Source organism: Thalia democratica, chromosome 2 (genome assembly GCF_965202585.1).
Source record: "Thalia democratica chromosome 2, ktThaDemo2.hap1.1, whole genome shotgun sequence".
NCBI classification, from domain to species: domain Eukaryota; kingdom Metazoa; phylum Chordata; class Thaliacea; order Salpida; family Salpidae; genus Thalia; species Thalia democratica.
Window position 1 is genome coordinate 74,583,937 of NC_139166.1, and position 11,193 is coordinate 74,595,129.

Below are 11,193 nucleotides of genomic sequence, written 5' to 3' on the forward strand. Positions count from 1 at the left end.
CAAATATCTAACCTTAATTTAAATAAACTAGATTGACACAATTTTCTTATTTTTAATGAAAACAATTTTGAATACTTTACATAAAAGTAAATTGAATTTTCTTAATATTTAAACAGAAATGTAAACTTAACTTAGTAGGGCTTCAAAACACGAATCTTGAGACTTATTTATTACTTAAATTCTCTTGATGTTAAAACTACAATTGTATAGTTGTTAAACAAGTGTGTTGAATATGTTTTAATTTTAAACAACAGTTAAATTAAAAAAAAACATATACTTTGTAAAGCGTAAAGGTATTCCAGATCTTACTTTATGTTTGTTTTTTAGTTATATGGAAAGTTTTTTTTGAAATTTAGCGTGAGAATAAAAAGAACAATAAAATAGCGCATTTTTCATAGCAATACTTATATCATTACTGTAATATTGAACGTTCTGTTTTCAATTACTAGATTGCTTATTACTTTGTTGGTATCTCTTTTAAGCAATAAGTCTACAAAGTTATCTATACAAAGTAAAAGCTTTTGACTCTGTCTTTTCATTTGAGAAATTAAAACATTATCGCAATACAAAATTTATAGCATTCTGGTTAGTTAGTTAAAAGAGTTTCTAAATGATATAGCTTCAGAAGTTGATGTTAGCAGCAACAATAGCCTCTTCGCAGATGACAAGAAAATGTTTTACCAATTGAACACAACTTTACAATATTCCTTAGATAAAACTTACGATTGGCTAGAGTAAAACAAGTTAAACAAAACCCTAGTAAATGTCAAGTTTTAAATATATAAAAAATAGTACTATCTCTACTTTTGACTTTAAAATAAACAGTATCAACTTATTTTTTACTAAAGTGTTTAAAGATCTTTGAATTTTTATTGGTAAAAATTTTAAATGGAACAACTATATTGATTACGTTTACCGAATTGCATCAACTACATCTTTTCAAGATTTAAAGAGCTTTCAGTCTCCGGATATAAAATCCTTAATAAGTTTGTTCTCATTTAAATTCGTCCTAAGTTAAAATATAACAAACCAATCTGGTCCACATAATTAAAAAAAGATATTAACCATATAGAATCTGTTCAAAGAAAATATAACATATTAGTCTTTAACCGCTACAGTATTTCTGATATGTCTCACTTTGATAGACTAACTAAACTTAATATTAAATCGTTATATAACAGAAAATTCGAATTTGACTTCATTAATTTTTTTCTTAACTAGTTAACGGTAAAACTACAATTAATATACCATCAATTTTTGAACCTCATATAAGGAATTAATTACTGAGAGAAAATAGCAAAAAAAAACACGAGTAAACATCATTTCAATAATGAGGCTTGGCATAATTCTTTTTTTTATCGGTCAGTTGAAGTATGGAGCAAACTTTCGAATGAATGAGTTTCTTGCAAAAAATTTAAAAATTTCGATTAAATCAATTTAATTTTATGATTTAGCTTGGTTTATAGTTCAATTTTATTAGCAGCACCTTTACTCTAAAAACGATACACCCTTTTTCAATGTGTTTAATGGTTATTCATCTTGCCAATTTATTGTTAATATCGTCGGAGCATTAGATTTTATGTTGATCGTTCTACATCAAAGCGTAAATAAGTATAAATTTTTTCTTTTTATGTTAACCTATAAATTTTATATCAATTTATGTTTTTAACTTTGTTTTAATCAATAAATTTTTTGTTTTAATTTTATTTTGTTTTTATGCGTCTTTTAGTTTAAGCAATCTAGGTTTTGATGCCTAGATCCATCATATGGACAATAAACTTGTAATCGTTTAGTAAAAATATATAAAAGGCATAAATGTTAACTAATATATTAAAATTTGAAATAAACTAGAACAACTTATTTACACTTAACGTTTTTTTTTTATCTTAGTTTCTAAATAAATTAAATGTTATGTCCCTGGTATAAACCTTTTATAAATAATTTTATTTTATCTTTTCTTCAGTTTTTTTCTAACATTAAGTTTTACTGTTTACGTTTTTAAATCTTTGATCTTTTGCCTTTATCATAAGTATGTTATAAACATTTTAGTTTTCGGTTTCTTTTTATGTTACAGATTTGCTATTAGCTAAAAAAAATTTAATCGGCCTGCATGCAAAAGTGATGTTCCGTGCAAAAAAGTCATCGTGTCAAAATGTCGCTGTGCGAAAATCTAACCGTCAAAATGTGATGTTGTGCAAAAAAATCGTTGTCCGACAATGATGTCGTGAAAAATGGTCATCGTAAAAAAATTTCGCCATGCACTAGTGACGCCGTGCAAAAATGACCCTGCGTGCAGAAGTGTCTCCACGTGCAAAAGTGACACCGTGCTAAAAATACCCTGCGTGCAAAAGTGACCCTCCGTGCAAATGAGTCGCCGTGCGAAAGTAACCCTCCGTGCAAATGAGTCGCCGTGCAAAAATGTTCCTCCGTACTAAGGTGACGTCCGTGTAAAAGTGACGCCGTGCAAATGAGTCGCCGTGCAAAAGTGACCCGTTCCCAACTTTTACATGGTAGCTAACTTATATTTGGTAGTTAATTACAACATGGTGTCTCGCTCTTACTTATTAGATAACTCCTAATTGGTAGCTAACTCCTACTTGGGTGCATGACTACTCAAATTCGGACAACTCAAATTCCGACAACTCAAATTCTTAAAAAAAAAATTAAAAGAGCCACTACTAAAAAGGTAATGTTAAAATGTAAACAATACATATGTAGGTCTTAATAATATATGCAAGCCATTTTTTTTTGCAAAACATTAAATATTTTTTGAGATATGGTTTACATAAAGTATAGAACATAGTTGTTTTCAGTAATTTTAAAATATCTTGAAAAATGTCTAATATTTTGCAAAAAAGAAAAAAAGTGGCTTGTAGATATTAATAAAGTCTGCATTTTTTATTTTTATTTTTTTTGAATTTGTATTATTTATTGAGATAAAGTCTTTCAAATATTTTTTTAAGAACTTGTATTGTCGAAACTTGAGTTGTCCAAATTTGAATTGTCATGTAACCCTCCTACTTGGTAGCTAAATCTCACATATTAGCAGACTCATACTCGTTAGCTGATTCATAATTAGTAGCTAAAAATTAAAAGTAATATACTCATATAACATTAGTATTTATCAATCTATATTTATAAATATATCCTAATTTATAACTTTCCTAGCAATTTTTTTTTAATTAAATTATAATGATGTACGAAATAGTTAAATAACAAAAACAAAGTTTAAATAAACTATTGTTAATATTTTTTTTATATGTATATGATTTAATAAACTTACTGATTGTACAGTCATACACTTCTAAATAATTTTCACTTACTTGTTACTAGTTTATGTTAAAAACTTGTCGACATTTTCGATTCGAATTTTATTAAACTTAAATTGTGTTTTTCAAAATAATTTACATCTGTTAAAACAAAATGAGAAAATGTAGTTTAAAATTGTTGAAGTTTTTGAATAATTTTCTGTTATTTTTTAAACCGCTTTAGTTGGAAAACTTTGATGACAACCAATTGAACCTTTAAAAAAAAAAGTTTACAACAGCGCAGGCAAATATAACCAGAAAGTAAAAAAATTCAGTTATTTTGGTTACGTCACTTCCGTTTTCTGACGTCATTGCCTCGGTAATTGGTGACGTCACTGCCTCAGTGGTTGGTGGTGACACTGCCTCGGTGGTTGGTGACGTCATTTCCTCGGTGGATGGTGACGTCACTGCCGCAGTGGTTGATGACGTCACTGTCTCGGTAATCGGTGATGTAACTGCCTCGATGGTTGGTGAATTGCAGAAGTTTAATAAACAGCATTCCATCTCGAGCGGTATGTCGCTAAAAAATTATTTAAAATGTTTATAAATTTTTAATCTACTTGTAGCTGCTGGCTGTGTTTGATTTTGCGGTTTTAAACTTTAAACTCTATCCTGAAGCTTCGTTGGTTAATTTTTCTTGAACTCTCTTTTTATTACTCGTTTAATTTTTTTAATTTAAAATTTTTTAATTAATTAATTCCATGTTCAAGCTGTTCAAAGTTTTTTTAAACTAAATAGGTAAACTCATAATTAATAAAAACAAAATTTACTTCGATTGATTTTCTTTATTACCTAGACCAAAATACTAGGTAACAATAAAGTAGAATTCTAAGTTTTAAATGGAATTTTAAGTTAAGCTATGTTTGAGTTTTTTATTTTTAAGTCTATTTTAAGTTAAGCTATAATACTTGGCTTCATTATCGGCTTGATAAACATTTTTTAAACATTTTTTTGGATCTAGCAAAAAACGCAGGTGAGACCACTTAATGATAAGTTTGCTTTTTTTTTCCTGTTTTTCTTTAACTAACTTACCACATTCTAACTTAAATTTGTTTTATTTACATGCCTTGAAATTGAAACCTTTTTTAAGTTTATTAATAATTTTTTTGTTTAGAAAAAAAAACATTATTGCTAAACCTTATTGTTCTTTAAGTATAAAAATTTTAAATAAGACGTTTAATGTAACAAAACTTGAGTTGAAGATTACTTTCATATAAACTTTGTTTAAGTGTTTAGTACACGTAATCAAACAGTTTAAGAAAAGTGGTCACCTGACAATTCAGTTTGGACAATTCAAACTAAAAAAATGTACTTAAGAGATTATACTTAAAAGGCAGTATATATAAAAAAAATATAACCAATATGTAAGTCTTTTTAATATTAACAAGCAATTTGTTATTCTTCTCGTCATTTTAAGTATGTTTTGAAATATTTAAAAACAACCAAACTTAATTAGTTTTTTATTATTTTTTCAAATTTTTATTTCATTTTATTGTAACCTCATAAAATATTAAACATTTTGCAAAATGTAAAAAGTGGCTTGTAGGTATTAATAATAACTAAACATGTATTTTTGGTTTTTTTTTCTAATACATATTGCTTTTTGACATATATTGTCTTAAAAACTGTTTTAAGAATTTGAATCATCAGCATTTAAACACTCGTACATCAAGAAAAATAGTTGACTACAAACAGAAAAAAAAAGAACGTTTTTAAAACATTAAAATAGTTCTGGCTAACAGCTATAGTAATTCACTTTCACGATTCTCTTTAACGAAGTACATATTTAACTAAGTTTATTCTTTTTAATGCAAAACCTTAATCATTTACTCTCAAATTAAACCACAATTTTGTATTTCGTAAGCAGACAATTCCAACTGTGAGCAAGTAAAGGGCAAAGCTAATTAGAGAAATACTTTCCAACTCACTTTAAGAGGGTGTTATTAGTAGCGGATGACAATCCCAGGATGTCACTAAACATTTTTTCGAGAAGGTCGGCCGACTTTCCATTGGTCGCTAGTTCCATACAGAATGTTTTCGGCATGCAAGCCCTGGCGTCCCTTACCTTTACTGTATGAATTAAACAGGTTTGAGGCAATTTTTTAATGTTAAAAATTGTAAATTTATAACAAAATTTATAGTTTTAAATGTGATAATCTTCAACTTGAATGGACTCCTGTGTTAAATCTGTTTTAACCAAATATTTAATGTTTTATAAGTTATGTTTTATAGATTTTTTTTATAAGACTGTTTTTCGTAAATAATTATTTAAGAGAATTATTAAGTTGAGTGTCTACAAACTAAGTTTGGTTTTTTTAAAATTTATTTACTTTTTTTTTAATTTTTTTATCCTGTTAAACATCTTAGTAGTTTATATATCTTTTTTATTGTTAATAAATTTCATAACTTTTATTTGTTTCATGATTTAAAAACAGTTTTTTTTTAATATTAAGCATTTTTAATAGTCAGTAAATTTTGAAATGTAATATTGATTACATGAAATCAAGACTAAAAGTACATCATTTCTTATTTAACATTAAAAGTATCTCTTAAATAATATATATACTATTTGTAAACTAAGTACTATTGTAAAGTGCTTGTTAGTAAGGAACTCCGATTAGCCTAATTGTTTAAAGACTTGATATTTAGAGAGAGCACTACCATTTAACCATATAAACACACTTGTATCATATTAAATACATACTTGTGAATGCTCAAAAAGTCCCGTGTGTTTATAAACTTTTCAAAACATTACATATGTAGGAAAAACAAGAGATAAAAAAATTAAAGAATTTTTTTCTTAATGAAATTACAACGCTAATTCATTGACATATTTACTCTGTCATAATAAAAAAAGTATATTACGTGGTTATTTATAAATTTCTATTTCATAAGTTAAGCATAGCTTTGACAAAGTTTCAGTAATTGCTTTGCTAAACGTTTTCATAAATTTTGTGTTTCATAGCACGAAATAATAAATTACTGACTGAAACTTTTACTTTTGTTTATATATTATTTTTTCTGTAATAAATAAAAACAAGTGTGTTTATTTCCTTGTTTTGAACACTTTCAAATGTACAACATAAAACTAGTTTACAATATTATAACTGATTTAAAATCTAAATGTTGTTTTGTTTTACAGAAAACCTAGAAACAATAAATTAGTAAATGATTTTTTTCATAAAAAATCATTGATATGTAAAGTAACTTCAACCAAAAACTAAATTATTATTTTGCCATCTTAAAAATGATTAAACAATGTCAAATGAGCAGCATCATATCAAAAGGTGCAATATACTTTAGAAACCCTTCCAAATAATTACTAATACTAAAAGGAAAAATAAACTTAAAGCACTTTATTACACAAGTGAACAAAACTGTTGTTACTTCTAGTAAACTGTAAATATACAAACACTTACTAGTTACCAGCCAGTGCGTGCAAACTGTTAAAACTTTTTATTTATATTTGTATTTTTAGAAACTCACCCTGAAGATTAGATACTTGGTACGAGCCTCGCGCAGTCACGCACTGCTGGTTGCCAGAGCACTTTTTATCTGCCATCGGCTTTGGGAAGGGATTGTCCCTCCAACGGTTTTCGCCAAACTTGCTCGAGTAGTCCATGCCCTGCGTGCAATTTATCTCCGTTCCGCGGCACGCCAAAAATGCGCTCACCAAAACTAAAACTTCTGCTACTTTCATTTTTAAAAAAACTCTGCTAAAGTTTGTTTAAATTACATTTAAAACTTTTGATGTTTAGCTGTTCTTTAAAATGTTTTAATGATCTTTAATTTCAGCCGCATACTTGCTTCACAAGCAAGTGTGTCAAGGTTTGCGACAATTGCGTACAGTAGTTGTGCGTATATTTAAATATGGTTATAAAACTTTTAAGATACACTTTCTAAAATGAATAGTTATAGCAAATTTATATGTTTTAACCTTTTAATATTAAAAAAATTGATATTGCAACATTCTAATCCAAACTTTAACAATATTTCTTGGTAATCATTAATCTGTTGATTACTGAGGACAAACTCCAATCAAAGCAATATTTCTATATAGTTTGAAAAAAAAACACTTTTAATTAGTTTGAATGTTTTTGTTCATCCAAAAACAAATGAAACGTTTTAAACTAAAAGCAGGTGTTTAAAAAAATGTTTGACGTAAATTTAATTTACAAGCATACAGGTTCTGAAAGCCAGACCATCACTTACCTAGGATAGACACCGACATATGTTTCTAAGGGTTAATGATCGTTGATGGCAAGACAAGCGTAGTTTTTTTTTTTTGAATATTTACCGTGTCAGAACTTAAAGAATAAGAAAAAAATTGTTTTAAACTCTGTGCTCAAAGTGAGCTTTTTAACCTTAAATCATAAAAGTCATTTAACTTGCTGCTTTGTGATAATTTGACAATACTGAATAAAAATGCGAAGGTGTCACTGAGCTTCCATAAAACAATAGTACAAGCTTAAACACAGCCTAAATTTTGTTTGTGTTATCTAAATTTAGAAATAACTATGGAATAAAAATTTTGTTAATTTTTTGAAAAAGAGTTTAATACATAATATGCATTAACAAACCTATTCGAGTATACATATTAGTTTACAGTTTAACTAACTTTTTAAACTTAACGACTAACAAAAATATAAAAGTTTAAGATGTTACAAAGCTAGTATTAGTGTTCTAATCCAATATTTCATTTTTAACAAGAATTTCTCCTATTTTTTTTTAAACAATGGTTTTGTGTAGTATTGGAAGACAAATTTTAGTCTATAGTTTTAATAAGTTCACAAAAGTTTAAGAAACTATCTTGTCTAACAATGTCTAAAAACCTTTCGGTTATCGAGTCGTGTTTGGATACAGTTTAACGTCTTGTCCAGGACATTATAAAGATAGTGTTAAATATCTTTAAAATTTGTAGTAATAAAACACCAACTTGAACAAAACTATTGACAGTTAATAACAAACATTCCCGGACTAGTTGACACATCCTTTCGCTTAAGACTAAACTAGTTATCTAACTAATGCTACTTTTCAACTACCTTGACAAGTTAGTACATAATACTGGTAATGCCGTTTGTTTGAAAATACAGAACCTCACTGAAATAATAAAACAAATTAATTAGTCAATAAACTGTACACTTAGTGTTGTTGTGACAATAGGAAGTTGCGTAGGAACATTGCTCATTATCTATACGAAATGCAAGTCATATTATGCTTGTATTTGTATATTTATAAAATAACTAGCTATAAAAACAGTTATCAAACAACTGTTATAAAAGTTTAATTTAAGTGACTTTAGGCCAATATCATATTCGCACTAATACTATGTTTTTTAATTATTTTGCTTGTGCTTTAACATTAAACTTTTGACAATTCAACAATGAGTACATCAGGTAAAATTCATGCAAACTTACAGAAGTAAAGTTTAATTAAAAGCATAAGTAAAATTTCATTTAGTTATACTAAGCCAATGTTCGTAGTTATATACTTTATATACTTTATTTATTAACCTACAATAGCATTTTCACCTGGACAAATTAATGTTAACATAAACTTTGCGTTGTACATTAACAAAATAATAAAGAAACTGAAACAAAACGACATAGTTGTTTCATATTTCTCTACTTTTTTTGTTATACTATTGGTTACAAAAACTTTTGCGAATTGAACCAACTTTTAAAGAAAAATTCCATTTCAATTAAGTGCAAGTATTTTTCCTGAAAATACTCACTTTTACCTACAACGTAACGAAAATACCGTAAATTTTATCATTAAAATCTAAAACTTGTAGGAAAAAAGTTGGTAGTTAAAGTGGAAAATTTTACAAAAGCGTAATGTGACATCACAAATAAATAAGTTAGTAAATAAATTATAAACTTAATTTAGTGGTGACAATAGGAAGTTGCGTAGGAACATTGCTCATTATCTATACGAAATGCAAGCCATATTATGCTTGTATTTGTATATTAAAGAAAATTTTTATAACTAACAGTGATCAAATAACTGCTTTAAAAATATAAAACTTTATTCGTTTTTAAGTATTAACAAATAAACTTGTATTCATACTGAAATTGCCTTGCTGTTTAACTATTTAGATTGTACTTTAACATCATAAGTTTGAAGTAAACTATTAAGTAGAATGGCTTTTAAAACTTGAGAACATATCGATTTAAAGTTTTAAAAGCTAATACTACAAATTAACGAAATAAACTCTTTTTGTAAGAAAAGATTATTCCAATCTAATTTACATTGGTATGAAAAACAACCGATCTGTGTATTCAGTTAAAGAATTAGTAAAGAAAATATATAACAATAAATAATATAAAACTTTATTACTGTGATTTAACTACTTATATCAGTGTTACAAATTTAGTTTAAAAAGCTGCAAATATAAATATAAACTCAATAGTACTTATAAATAGAGATAAATAAATACTTATGCTGAAAAAGTATGTTACTTTTAATATTTTTGTTTAAACCAATTACGATGTACTACAACAAAAAATCTGAAAATTTTTTACTACCATCAAAGATTTTGTGCATAATATTTTTAACTTTTTTTTAGATTAAAAAAACATCGCTTGATATGTGTTGCAAAACCGTTCCCCCATAAACTACGGTGGTTGGAAATGTTGAGCATTCACAAAATTAGTTAAAACATTGAAACTGAATTAAAAGTCTATCGAAGCTGAGATATCAAATTTATACAAAAACGATTACAAAAAATAGATAGCTTAGCATATGTAGTTTCTGAGAATATTTAATGTTAATACTTATATAAATTTTATTTTATTTATTCAGAAACAATTTTGTTTGAAAGTCTTACCGTTGTTTATTTAATCAATGAAGTTTTTGAGAAATTAATCTAAATTATATCTAAACAGTTAAATATTAGTAACACCAGTATGTACTATACAATTTATTTTCGATATTTGATTAAGAGTTGAAAAGAAAAGTTTACAAATAATAAAACTGATTAAAACCAGTAGAAACAAGCTTATTTAAATTAATGTTTTTAATAAAGGGATAAGAAACTAGTTTATAACTTTTTCTTTGTCATTTTCAAGCATAAATAAAACTAATCAGAAATAAGTAAAATTGTTTAAAAAAAAAAATCTCATCTACTTCTGTTTCTGTAACACTTGGTATTTTATAACTAAACTATACTTTCTAGTTTTTTTAACATAAAATTAACAAAAATGTTATTTATTTGTTATTTGTTATTTGTTATATGACATCTTTTACCTAAAACAAACATTCTCGATGTGTAATCTTGTTTGTATGACATTTAATCAGTAAATAATCAAACAACTAGTACTGTAGTGTAAAAACATTAATTCTAATGTTTTAGAAATTGCTTTCTTTTTAATAATTAAATCGCTTTGTTAAACGTAGGTATAACGCTTTAGTTTTATGTATTTTTGTTTTCTTTGTTTAAAATCTTTAATGCAGGAAAATTTAACACAGAGTAAACATAAAAGTTATGTAAAGTTTTTAAATTAAATGGTAAAAGTTTTATAAAAAATTTAAATTAAATCACTTTTGGTTAAAAACAAGAGCGATTTTAACTTATTGTGAGTGATTTACTTTGAAACAATTAGTTAGACTTTATAGTATTTATTTCATACTTACTATAAAATCTAGTATTTATTTAAAATTAAAACTATCTTTAAAAAAAGACTATTTTAAATTCCTTGTTTTTATCCTACCAAAGAAACTTTAAAAATATCGTTTAAAGTAAAAATAACGGTGTTAAAGTTACTTTTTATATTATGTATATTGAGCGCTTTACTAAGAATATGATTACTCTTGTTGATTAGCAGAAAAATTAAGAGTATAATAGATTACTATTAGGAAAATGTTCAATAATAAAATTAGATTT